We start from the raw sequence: 14,046 nt of genomic DNA on the forward strand, positions 1-14,046 counted from the left end.
CACACACACACACACACACACACACACACACACACACACACACACACACAAACACACACACACGCAGACACACCCTACTCCTGGATAACTTCTCCTGGTGCTGCAAGTATCTACTTAAATACTGTATTTCTTTACAGAAGTCTGTGTTGGCCATCAGTCTAAATTGTTCCCCCCATTAGACTCACCCATCGTCACCTCTGCTGCAGCATTTATCAGGAAGTGTCGTCCATTCGTCTGTGTAATTACTTGCTCTGTCTCTGTCCTCGTAAGGAGAAGAACCACTCTCTGTGTGTTATCATGTCTGTGACCCAGAGGGGGAGATGCACCATGAGTCAGAATGGAGAAATCGTCGCAGAAGGGAAGGAAAATGGCAGTTGAGAGGGAAACAAGTTGGAAGGAAGGGAGGCAAAATTGGGAGAATAAAAAAGAAAAGGAAGAAGACAGAAGAGGAGGGAGACCCTCAAGGGGCCCTGCATTTGAGTGTTTTTCATTCATGATCTTTTCTGCTAAGACAAGACAAGCAAGGGGCAGTCACCACTGCACAAGACTGGCTTGTTTCTTTGCTGGCAATTTCTCTCTTTCTTTTGCCCTACATTTCTTCCTATGTCTTTATTCTTTTTTAATCTCCCTAAAACACAATAGATTATTAAATAAAACCAGCCTTTAACAGTCAAATCATCTTTACATTTTGAACTAAAACACATGTGCTGGGCCAGGCCAACAAGATATTTTCAGCATTGTTTGATGGAAAGCCAAAGGCCTTTCCCTTCCCACAGTCTCAAAACCGTGTCCATTTCTGTGGTGTGGCTGGGTCTTTGTGATCTCCCGCACATACAGGAGCAGGGATTCCAATCCGACCAACACCCTGCAGCGAGGTATAGAACTTTTAGAAAATTAATTTGACGAATTAATATGTTTCACCTAGGATTAAGTGGCTACAAAGAAACTGCATCCTGGGGTCAAGAACTGCTCATTTTCCTTTAAGCAAATTAAGAAAGAACTAGTGAGGAAAAAATGTGACTTCGAAATAGCCAAGCCACCAGGAAACCATTAACAATAAGAATCACTCAAATATAGAAAAATATGGGAAAGCAATAGAATTTCTAGCACTTTGAGTTAAGAATAAACAAAATAAAATTAATCCTGGAACATGTTAAGCTACTTAGAATATGGGAGTATACTCAATAAATTATCTTAAAATTCACTTTTACAGAGTGTCACACTAGTAATTATAACGAAAGTGATAACTAACAAAATTATACTTACACCATTAAGCTACTATAGTCAAGTTCCCCCAGATCAGAAAGCACAAAGTATTTACTGTAAATATGGAAAACCCAGTAAATGCCTTATTTCTTCTTTGTTTCTCCTCAAGAGTATTTTGTTCAGAGGACCCATGAATGAATTGTAGGATCCAAGATGAGGCAATGAGACTGACAAAAGAAATGAAGAGAAAGAAATAAAGAAAGGGAAGGAGGGATGAAGGGAGGAAGAAATTGTGCATCTAAATTAATATTACCATTCAGTAGTGTTGCCCAGATCACACATCTTTCAGTACTGCCAGGAGCCGGATAGTGCTGAGAAGTATCCACCTGGGCTGTCCTTTCCACTGTGGTCCTGCCCAGCAGCAGGTACACAGGACAGGTGATTCCTTGTCACATCCCATGAGGCGGGGCTTTGTGGACGGTAGAGGTTACCAAGGCTGTATTTCATGAATAAAGAAACTGTCGTTCAGATGAGTTTTTAAAGACACTGGACAAAGTCACCAAGCTTTCACCTACTTAAGCAATGAGAAAGCAAGCAAAGGGATTTACATCCTTTCTACATTGAACTAATCAAGTTTATCAGTTTTCCTATTGGGATCTCTTCATTGATTCTTTCTACAAATGTGTTCTGAGTACTCACTAAATACAGGGTCATGGGAGAAAACAGCAGTGAACAACAGACAAATGTTACCACTCTCATGGGGCATGTGTTCTAGGAACTCGGTATAATTTAAATTCTTGTCGCCATTTTTCATTCAAGGTCGCTGCTTTAGCAATTCCTGCGTACCACTTAGTTAAAAGGAACAGTGTAGCCTACACTCTCTACTGACATAATTTGATGAGTGTAGGAATTGTACTAGTCGATCCTATTGATTACCAAGAAAAATGAGAGCCCTAGATGCTCAAGTTTTAAAGAGAGAGAGAGAAATTAAACTTCAAGAACAACATTTCAACATAACCTCAAATTCAGTGGCCACATCTGAAATGAGGAAGACTCTCCGACATCAGACAAAAGAGAACTAAAACCATTTTTCAAGGTTTTACATACAGAATGAGAAAACGTTAAACTCTTGGCAAGCATCCTAGCATCTTGGAGAGTGAAACCACTCACTGCCTGCAAGTGTTTAGCCCACAGCTGTTGGGAATGAAGAATGTCAAAATACACAAATGAAAGAGTCAGCATGCACACATCAAAGATGTGAAGCTCCGAAGGGAACCCAAGGGTGGAAGTCAAACTACAGTGGGTCGCTGGAGCTGGGGAGCTGCAGAAGGAGATCGTGTCCTTTGTAGAAGACCAAGCAGCCTAGACATCATAGCGCTGGCTCTGGCCTCTGTCCTCCACCTCCTGTACCAGTACGGAAAATTATCGCTGACATCTGGAGGTGCATCGTAAAAGGAGCCAAAGCCAGCTGCAGTTGCCTCATTCTTCATACAGGGCGGTACCTGGTGCTTTGTTATACCGTATGTAAAGCCTGGAAAAACAATTTAGTCATCTTTTGTCTTACTTCAAATAGTCTTGGCCTATATTTCAGGAGATGTGGCCATTGTGTCTGCATGTTTTGTTGAAATACTTTTTTTTTGGTGAGGTTTTATTTCTCTCACAAATGAAATCATGAAGATGAAATCATGAGTTCTCTTTTGGCCTTCTTCTTCTTCTTCTTCTTCTTCTTCTTCTTCTTCTTCTTCTTCTTCTTCTGCTTCCTCCTCCTCCTCCCCCTCCTCCTCCTCCTCCTCCTCCTCCTCCTTCTTCTTCTTTCTACCAAATTTCATATTCATCACACCAGTAGAAATAGTTCTTTTTTAAAAAAGCCCCAAATTTCTACTGTATAAATAAAAGGCATTGTGCATTTTGAGAAACCAATGTTCTGAAAATATTTGAATCCTCATGTTTCTCTGGAGGTTCATAAATCCTACATTTCTCTGGTTTAAGTAGAAACACCATGCTCCAGCCACAAGGGCATGGATGGCTTATTGGATTGGGGCAAAACTGTGTGGTCTGTAACTGATGGTTGTTAAGATGGTGTCATAGCTCAAAGTGCTGATGATATCTTCTTTTTTCTTTTTTTTTTCAGCTTTAATTGAGTTTATTGGTACATTTTAGGGATACAGTACAGTTACATTCATTGTTGGGATCTTGTACCTCTACATGACAAGTCTTGGTTCTCATTTTTTCCCCCTTGTCCCTGCCCTCCCTTGACCCCCTCCTCCCCTCCCCATCTACAAACACTTTATTTCCATCTTTTCATTACCTCACATTTGTTTCTTTTCCCTTATTACCCTTCCCCTATCCATCTCACATTCCCTACACCTTTAGCTCCTTTCTTCCCATTTCTAAATGTCAGTAAGATATATCTTCTTTTTTCTAATTTTTACTCTGTATGGAATTTGGCCATGTTTACGTTACAATTTCAAAAAACGTTCACTAAAAATAACACAGACTGAACTTCTGCTTTGACAACAGTTGAGAGGCATGCACCTGGATTTGGTCCTTTCACCAAAAATGACAAAGGGAGGTGACAGTGCCCAGGAAAACCTTCAAGAGATGATCTACAGGCCAGTATAACCATAGCACACAGGTTAAAATTGCCTCGGACATTACCAATGTATTTGAATAATGCACAAAACCTTTGCAAGCATCAGGAAATTGGTCCCTAAAATGTCATAGGCTTCTTCGGTTAAAAAAGAAACAAAGAGGCAAGGACAGCTCAGCCACACTGGAAAGAGCTCTGATGAGCGCCGAGGTAGAGAGCTGCTGGCTGTAACCGAATTCAAACTAATCAGTGTACCTCCTGGCTCCCTGTGTTTCTGACCCTCAAAGGTAGCTGGCAGGTCTGGCTCTCTAGGATAAATTTCCAGAGGACACAAATATCTTTTGAGCCAGTTGTGCCTTTTTAAAGTCTTTACCTGAGAAGAGTGAACCAGAGTAAGACCCTAAGCTGAATACACACAGCTACTCATTGCAACATGCACTCTAATATGAAAAAGGTGAACGCCCCCAGTAGTCCATTACAAAGGATTAATTAGATAAGTAAAAAATATTTGTGTGAGGGTCTCTGTTGCTGCCTTCCAATGACATTGGGAAGGTTCTTCACAGATACTGTTGGACAAAACAAGCTGTTTAGTGATAAGAGCTGAATGACACCACTTGTATTTGACAAGATGTACAAATCACAGGGAGATAGCTAGAAGGGGGAATCTCCAGGGCATAGACAGTGGGGAGCCAGCCTTCACTTCTTTGCTTGTTCTGTCCCGCGTGGCTCAGACGTCTACAAGAGGAGGTGCACTGCACCAACTGGCCCTAGAAGGCACAGCCCATGGTGCCTTCAAGGAGTCCTGGGAAACCCCAGGATAACAAGCAACCAAGATAGGCTGAAGGGTGAGAGAAAAGCTTAAATGATGTGGAAGCAAAGAGGGAGCCAAAGCAGTTTTATGGCAAGTGAAAGGGCTGTGACGAAGCAGAATTTCCAGGCGATTAGGCAGAGTGCTCTGTGAGGCTGCTGGGGATCCAGCTTCCCGGTTCTCATCCACAGGATTCCTGGCATCACAGACGCGTGAAGGGGCCATTGCAACAGTCTGGCTAAGCGGGTTTTTGTTTTTTTTGGTTTTGGTTTTGTTGGTTAGCTTGCTGCCTGTTTGGGGAAAGTAAACACCAAGCACACTTGCTCAAGAAACTCTGGCGCTTGGAGGCGGGGGAGCCACTGTCCACAGAACATTCTAAACTATGGGGATCCACAGGTGGGCAGGCTGCAAACGGTCTTGATTAGTGGCTACATTCAGCACTCTGTGACACTGTAAATGTTGTTTTCCTTTAAACAAATAAAAAGGGCATCAAAAGGATTCGTCTCTCACTATCACAGGAATCTAGCAGTAGTAGACTACCCCTGTAAGGATGATATTTAGCTTTGAAGTCCTCATTAAACCAAAGATGTGAGTAACCCTCTTCTAGGAAGTATAATAGTATTAATGCCACAAAAAATGTCCAGGGGTGGAGGAAGAAATGAGACCCATTTGGGGCCTAATCACTAGCTTTCCTGATTAAATATTCTTTATAGAGCAGGTGAAAAGAATAGCAGAAATCAAAATGTTTCACGTGATAATGAAGCATCGCTCAGAACCTCAATGACATATTTTCTATTTCTAAATTTTTTAAAGGTATCATACACAGATAGCCAAAATACTAAACAGACAATGTGTTCAAAAAAAAGTTTCAATTTAAGTGACAGTGAAAGTGACATCCTAATTCTCCAAAGTCTTTTATCCCCTTGGATAAATTTAGTAGTGGTCTTTCAAAAACTTCTCATTAGATTTGTGAGCCCTACTAAAAATTAAATATTAAGCTGCCAGAAGAAGTCAAAAGCAAAAACCATAACACAAAATGAAGCAGCAACAAAAATCCTGAAACATTTGAGGCTATGTAAGCATTTTAGGACCTCTCAAAATGAAAAGCAAGTGTCCTCAGTCGAACCTAGTTAGAGAATGTTTGATGTTACAACGCAGATTTTTTTTCTATCATGCACTTTGAGTTAACACAGAGATACAACTAAAACAATAAGCATGGCTTCTCCTGGTTGGAATTCTTAAATCAGAAGAAATATAGCATGCTGGCTATTTACTTGCTTAGAGTTAATAGCAATGGCTATATAGGCTATTGTTCAGACAGCAAGTTATTCTGTGGCCATTTGCTGCTTAAAATTTTCCCATTTAACAGAAGCCATACATTGGTAATGTTTAAAATGAGAGTATTCTGTAACCCCCCCGAAACAAAAAAAAAAGTCATTGATTGTATAACCTTCAAAGTGTTTAATTTGTACTAAAGCTAAATCCAGAGGCTCTGAAACCTCAGGGGCTCTCGATGTGGATTTTTGTGCTGGTTCACACACCTTGAGACAAAGGCTTATAGTCAAGATGTGGAGGAAAAAGACTTTTTTTGTGTGTGTATGTGTGCGAGATGCGGGGCAAATTTATTCCCGAGGCAGCCTGGAATGGGCTTCAGAAAATGGCTAGAGTGTCTTCCCGAAGAAAGGGCCTCTAAGTAAACTCAACTGCCATTCAAAAGATTTGCTCTGACACTTAACAAGTGGTGCAGGGAGAAAGGAAAATCTGTTGTCAGGTTTGGGGTGTTTATCAGCTCCCCTCGAGACACTTGACCTAATGCCGCGCCTCCCCCCTAATCCGCTGATCTGCATGCGGTGGCCTGCAAGTCGCAGCCCGCAACTGCCGGCGAAATTGCCTGGAACACTTATCCCGGAGCACTGATCCTTGGGTATATTGTGTGCAGCTCACCTACTCCCCCTCCTCCCCTCCCACCCCCCTTGCACGACTCCCCCGAAATTTAATTCTGCTCACAAATTGTGAAATAAGTTGTTTGGGCTGGATTTGTCGAGTGAATTGTCCCACTAATGAAACAGTCTGTTCATTATACAGTGGTAGGACGGAAGATTTAGCGCTCCCATACCCCGGGATTCAGGCAGGTTAACGTTTTTAGACTGACAGTTGACAAAAGAATGAATAGCCCTCTCCTGTCAAATCAGGCTTACAAACAGCTTGGCATACAAACAGTTACTACTTGTGTGCAGGCGGATTTAGGGTCCCCGTCTGCTAATGCCCCAGATTTGTAAGTACAAATTGGTTAGTCTTCAAACTGTTTGCAAAAGGAATAAAATGACCAAAAATTAGTTTGTTTTAGCCTTTTCCCCTCCCCTCTCTGCTCCCACAAGTGAAACATGAAAAAAAAGAAAGAGAAGAAAAGGATAAAATAGTGTATAATGGTCTCATGGAATATTGTTGGGTTTTTGCTTTCAAGGCGTCAGATTAAGCAGGACCATTGTTTGGCAGGAAACATTTTGTTCTGCGCCGACACCCTGCTTCTTGGAAAGCGGCTGAAAAAATCTAATGGAATTAATTGAAGATGTGTGATTTTAGAACACCAAGAGCAGAGAGGGAGGGAGATCAAAAACTTTCATTTCTATTCCTTTTAGTACCTGTTGCTTAAAACCGGTTACAATCCCTCCTTTCCTTTTAACTGCTTTGGCCGTTTAAAAAGGGCTCTTTAGATTTCTAAAACTTTTGCATAGGCAATTATGTGTAAATTAGATAGAACTCATTTTATGTTTTTAGGTCTGTTTGTTTCATGAATAGATCGAACTAAAACAAAATTGTTGCTGGAGAATGCTTTTTGAGAAATGAGGTGAACATTCTCAGTGTGGTGATAAATTCTGACCTGGATTGGGTTTGATAGATCTTGAGTAATATATATTTTATGACTTTATAGAGAAACAAATATAACAGACTAAGACTTTTTTCTACTTCAAGCTTGGTCTAAAGTTTTTGAATTAAGAACGCCTTCCTTTCTTATCAGATACAGCAGCAGTATGGCCAAACTCCCTGTGTTACTGGTAGTTACTCTTTTATAGCTTGCTTTATCACATCTTGCCACATACTGCAAAGACCATTTTTAAAAAATTAGGTTTTGGGGCTGGGGGTTTAGCTCAGTGGCACTGCACCTGCCTTGCAAGCACAAGGTCCTGTGTTCAATCCCTGGTATCAATAAATAAATAAATAAATAAATAAATAAATAAATAAATAAATTTATTTATTTTAAAAATCAGGTTTTGGGAGAACTTTGCAAGCTACAAATTAATTCAAGCAAGCCTTCATTCTCCCTTACCCACATCGACATCTTGCACTGTATTCTGCAGTATTTCAATAAGCACCATCGAACAATAGGTACAATCTTAATTCCTAAGTGTACCAAGTCAATGACAGTTAGCGTTTGGAAATCTGAATAAAGCAAGAGTGTTAAACTGCTGCAGAGAAAAAGTGGCGCAGCCTTTGCCCCATATGTAGTGAATTGGTTTTGACAAAGCCGTCCAGGCCTATGGAATGAACTGCACCTGTGAACCCTTGTGCCCCCGTCAGTCATTTAAATCTGGGGACAAGAGTGCGAGGGAGTCACAAACCACTCGGCAGCAAATAAACAACTGTGACCTCACAGAGAACAGACCTGCTCTCTCTCCTTCCCATCTTTCTCCTCTACTCCCAGAACCTTGCAGACATTTTCTTGTAATATCCATTTCTTTTACATTGAAGGTTTGTTTTCCCCCCTGTCTCATCCCAATCTTTTTTAAAGACAGAGATCGTGACTCATGACAACTGTAGGCTATGAAATGCATCTGTTTCATGAAATATTGTTAGGGAAATATATTTAGAGCAAGGGTTGTATAATGCAAGGGGGCTCCCTTACCATGGAAAGCCATGAGAGACGCACAGCTTTCAGCAATCAGTCACCTGTCTGGGCCAGGCTTCTCCTTACAATCCCCTCAGACGACAGAGCACAGCAGTGAGTGAAGTCTGAATCTGGAGCAATTCAGACTGAGAGAAATGCATATTACTGAGTGCTGCTTATTGTCTATTCCGGCGAGAAACGAGCTACTAATGGAAAGCATTATTTCACAGCAAGCTGTTGGTTAAAACACAAAGCCTTCCTGCGCCAAAGAGGAGCTGAGGCTGAAGAATAAACCACATCTGTAACAGGAAGGACAGGCGTGGCCTGCAGGTTGCTGTGGACTGAAGAGCCATTGTCTTACATACATGGTCTGTGGCGCTAAAGCCTCAGCCTCCCAGCGACCTTGGGCAGGTCTCAGCCTCTCTAAAAGCTCCCCACATCTGTAAAATGGGGAGGACAGAATCTCTTACTGTTATGATGAATAATGAATTTATATATAGCATAGTCCTGGTCCAGCGATCAAATATCAATAGACATGTTTCTTATACTCAATACATACAGATATTTTCTTATCATTATGCCTTACACAATACAACAGGACAACCATTTGTACTGTATTAGGTATTACAAGTAATCTAGTGAAGATTGCAACTTGCAGGAGGATGTGCATAGATGATATGCAGACCCCACCTCATTTCATGAAAGAGACCTGGGCATCTGTGGGTTTTGGGACCCACAAGGCATCCCGGAACCAATCCCTGCAGGTAGCAAGGGACAACTGTATGTAGTCATAGGTCATTTCTCAGAAGTCTCAGCTGGCCCAAACAGAAAACTAGTGGAGCTTTATGAGGCATCTAAAAGGTCCAGAGAAAAGCAAAGGCTAATGGTTGTAGCTTAAAAAATAACCTCACTGCGGTCTAAGCACTGCAGGAAGGACTTGGCGTATCCCGTGTTAGGTTTCCTCCCTCTTCTTACAGCATAAACAGACTGGTTCAATTCACATGGAATTACAGGTTAAGCCTCCTGATCTCCAGCCTCATACCCTCTTTCTCTTCAACACATTTTAGAGGAAATAATTTAACACTGTAACATTAATGGTGTTAAACCAGGGTTATCATTTTAATACTACATCATTCTCATCTCGTTGTATAGAATGAGATATTTGGAGGAGTCAACACCGAATGAGTTTCCTGAGTTGACATCCCGAGACACTTTTTGCCTTTTTGGTACGTTTATGGATCTATGACAGCTTTACTCAGAAATGAATTACACTGTCTACTCTTTTCCAGGTAGATGTTGATGTGATGGTTCTTGTTGTTTTGTTACTTGTGAAATCAGATAAGCAAAAGCAAAACAACGTGGTTGCTTTTCTAAATCACTTTGAAATATTACATCAAAACATGTCTCTCAAAAAATACACCTTTCACAAAAAAATGTGTCAGTTTGAGAGAAGGATGCCTAAACTATAGCCTAAGAGTGGAATGAGCTGGGAGCAGAAAGGCCAATTCAAACAGGTTGTAGGAGAAATGCGCCTTCCCAGGAAGCAAGATGCCCTTGTCTTCATTCACCTTGGAAACAGGACATCCAAAGGTGCCCCAGAAACCTCTAGAAGGTACTTGTTTTCCCCTGTGCCATTCCCTTTTTTGGGAAGACAGCCAGGACAGTTTTATTCCAAGAACTATTCAACACGAAGGGCCAAAAGGGCTAAGACACCACTATGCTGGGCTTCGGTTAGCCTGAGGCAACTCGTTGCTGAGGCTACATTTTGCTTTTTCTACCGACTCCTTCAAACTCCTTTCAAACCCAGTTTGCCACAAGTTATCTTTTAGACAAATGACACCAAGAGAGAAGACTAAAGCCCCTGAGAGGGACTGCACACTTCCGTCTGGTATAAACCCACGGTGGATCTAACACGAGCCATCCCTCTTTAAGATGGGCCAAGGCATTAGCCCATGCAAAAAGGAGCATAGCGGAAGAGCTGAAAACAACAACAAAACAAATAGCTAAATAGTCAGAGGACATCACTTTGAATTTTATTTTGGCTACTATTTTTTTTTTTAGGGCAAGATCTCATTATGTAGTCCAAGCCAGCCTTAAACCGGCTGTGTAACCCAGGCTGGTCTCAAGGTTGTGATCCTCCTGCCTCGGTCATTATAGTGCTGGGATTACAGGTGTGTGCTCCTCTGCCCAGCCATCTACTACTGAGAAGCTGTCTGACCTTGGTTGTTATTTATTTAGTTTTGGCGAATGTTAGCTATCTTCATCTATAAGATGGAGGTGAAGAGTCACAATACCTCCTCCGTGAGGTTGGAAGTTAACATGAAACAGATGAACACATATATGACACATGTACAGTGCTAATAACACAGAGTCCTAAGGTTCATAAATGTTAGCTGCTGTTATTGGGGGCTCTCGGGGTCCTCTAGCACCTGGCTGTCCCACACGCGACGCTGGGACCAGCGACCTCAGCATTACCTTGTTAGTCTCAGGCCCCGCCCACCCCTGCTGAACCAGAATCTGCATTTTAATGAGGCCTCCGATGATTCGTGCACCCATTAAATTTTAAGGATGCTGGCTTCCAACACACTTCGCTCTACACTCTGGCTTTGTCCCTTGAGGCTCTGGCTGGATGGCGACTGAATGAACGCTGGCATCCTCAACCAGGATCCCCCATGAGCCAGCACACCACCCAGCAGTGTGGGTTTCCAGGCTAGTTATTTAATGAGTTTTATGATACATTAAATCTTCCAGCCCTCACGGCAATTTGACCAGTAAAGAAATAACTTCTTTAAGGTAGCCCAAAACAAGCCAACTCAAGCGAATAATGGGATTAGCGTGGCGATATTGAAATCGGAGTTCTACCACGTGAGCCCCCCCTCCGTCAATCAAAGCTGCTGTCCTCGCGGCTGATTATGGCGCATTGTTTCACCAAATAAACACCAAAGGGATGTTGTAAAGGCAGCATATGGTCCTCTTTCAGGAGTAGTTAGCTTGGCATTGCCCAAGCGGCCTCATCAGGGCTCCCTTGAAACCTTTGAAATCAGTGCATTGAGGGTATTTGCTTTTGCAAAACAAAGTCTCATGAAAGTGGTTGCTTTTCATTGCAGACTTGTCAGAAGCAAGGACAGGATGTGAGACGTGAGGGAGAACGGATGGAACCATGACGAGACGGAGGAAGCTCACTGTCCTCTTTGCCTGATCTCCATCGTGGGGCAGCAGTCATGGCGGGGGGATGGTTACGTTTTCCCTCCGCCCACCTGGAAAAATGCTGCACACTGAGAAGATGACTTTTCCTCCTTCCAATCAGGCAAGAGCAGACTGAGGGCAGACTGAGGGATCAGACAGGAAAAGTTCCACCTGAATAAAAGATCTTGCTGCGAAGTGTTTTCTGTAACAGTCAGGAAAGAAGCGAAGGCTTTGTGAAGGAACCAGGCTAAGGGCAACTCGGTCACCTTCACCTGGTTCCACCTGAAGCTTCCTACTCGAGGGTGCCTCGTGTCTGAACCCTTGGAAGGCAAGACTGGCCCAAGGCTGAATTTCAGGAGAAGTCACTAGGCAGTATGAGGAGCGGCGTTTGGTTGCTATTTTGCGTTGATGTGGCTGGCCTTTCCTCCAAGGAACGTGATGCTCGCCAACAGGTAATTAGCAAAGAGCAGTCCTCACAGCCAGCGTGAGCTCTGTGCGCGGTGGTGTCCCAGGCTGCAGGTCCCCTTGGCCTCTTCCTGTTGTCCAATGGCAGCTCTCAATCTCTCTTCAAAGTGGCCCCCAAATAACGGGGCTTGACCACCCTTGGGGGTCTTCCCTTCTGGCTTGGAAGTGGGCCTCTGTGACAAGTGACCACATGGTTATCACCACCCTGGGGGGGAGTCCAGCCCTATGCCCCCCTTCTATCTCTGCTCAGGAGCAAATGCACCCAAGGAAGCGGGGCACCTATAAGTGGCAACCTGAATAAATGGTCTTTTAGCATTTTGTTTTTTAAATGGATGGAAGGGGATAAAAATAAAAAGGGAAAGTCTTGGGCATTGACTTTCCCCTCCCCCAGTCAACTCTGCCCGTTCTGCCTGAGTGAAAATGGCCACTCCTGCTGGCAAGTCATAGGTCCTGCACGAAAGGGGCCTTAAATGGTGTCCGGTCAGCTTCCAGGGAGTTCTCGAATCTCCTTGACAATCCAGAGACTGAACAAAAAAACTCCCCTGAACTTTCCTCCTGGCCAGAACACATCACAAACAACCCAGGCTTTCCCCCTGAGAGCTGGGAGAGATGGGTTTTAATCCCACCCTTACTCTGCTAGGATTATGCAGTATCATACAGAGGTTATATTATCCTTCAGAAAACATCCATGGTTGAACTCATCATCTTCCTGCTAGGGAGCAAAAAGCAAGACATTGCTAGGTAACAGGGGCAATAAAATCCACAGCAGTAGCGGTTTAAGTGACCTCACCATTCCAAGCAATTTTCTTGAATCAAATGAAACTTTTAAGGCTTCAGGTAACCAAAATTGAGTAAACAATTGCTAAGACCATTATTTTCTGGAGAAACTGTTAATAAAGTAAAAAGGTGACTTTGTAAGCAATTCAGTGGAATGCCTCTACTGCTCTAGAAATATCGGCATGGAAAGACTTCATTCTAAAAGAGAAAGAAACTCAGGTCTTGCTTGAAAACGAAGGGTATGTGAAAGGAAAATGCGTGTGTGCTACAGTGCGAGTGAACTTGTCCAGCCTAAGCCTGGAGCACAGTACAAATCCACATGGCCCTGGTCACTCCTGGGGAAGGATTTATAGGGACTGGCGCGCATGAGCTGTCTTCACCACTCAGCTGAGATAATGGCCCTGCTAAACCATATCAATGACCTTCATAAACTCATAACCCTGGCATTTGGGCCACTTTGGGATCCATGGCAGCTGAAGCATAGCAAACAACCAACCTGCTGGGGGAAGGCGCTATTCAAATTTCACCTGGGGTGAGCTATTTTTTTGGTATCAATTAAAGGCCCATACACTGATGCAATTTGGGCCTCTTTAGAGCAGGGCTTCATCAGCCGCTCTCCGCACTCATTAGCAGGAGCTTTAAGATGTTGCTAATAGCTACACATCTTGTAAACATGTTGCATGGGCCCTGCCCTGAAGAGCCCGCGCTGGTAAGTGATAACTCAGCCAGGGCGGGCGGGACCTGGGCCCCACCAGGGAACAGCTGGGCAACATGCAGCCTCGGTTCAGGGTCGAAGCGTCATACTCCCAGAGCTCCTCTTGTCATCGTTGTACTCATAGAGGGGGCTGCCTTTTGATAGTGATGACAACAGTGAGAAGGGAAATACAGAGTAGGAGGAGGGTTGGGCGTGAGGGTACACACCTGTAATCGCAGAACTCTGGGAAGCTGAGGCGGGAGGGTGACAGTTCCAGACCAGCCTGTGCAGTTTATCAACTTAGCAAAACCCATCTCAAAATTTAAAACTAAAAATTTTAAAAGGTGCCGGGGATGTAGCTTAACACAAAGGCCCTGGGTTTAATCCATCCCCAGTAACACACACACACACACACACACACACACACACACACA

At 43.2% G+C, this 14,046-nt stretch overlaps 1 long non-coding RNA gene across 1 annotated transcript in view; it reads right to left on the minus strand.

Moving 5' to 3' along the window:
- Positions 1-8,608, minus strand: part of LOC104851457 — a 15,559-nt gene extending 6,951 nt beyond the window's left edge. Inside the window, exons 1-3 of the long non-coding RNA XR_777228.2 lie at positions 8,509-8,608; positions 1,520-1,702; positions 186-301 (exon numbers count right to left, since the gene is read on the minus strand). This is a non-coding gene — a long non-coding RNA (uncharacterized LOC104851457). The remainder of the gene's footprint in view (positions 1-185; positions 302-1,519; positions 1,703-8,508) is intronic.
- Between the last annotated feature and the right edge of the window lie 5,438 nt (positions 8,609-14,046).

The sequence above is a fragment of the Fukomys damarensis genome, unplaced genomic scaffold (assembly GCF_012274545.1).
Source record: "Fukomys damarensis isolate Sample0158 unplaced genomic scaffold, DMR_v1.0_HiC HiC_scaffold_24, whole genome shotgun sequence".
Taxonomy (NCBI): Eukaryota; Metazoa; Chordata; class Mammalia; order Rodentia; family Bathyergidae; genus Fukomys; species Fukomys damarensis.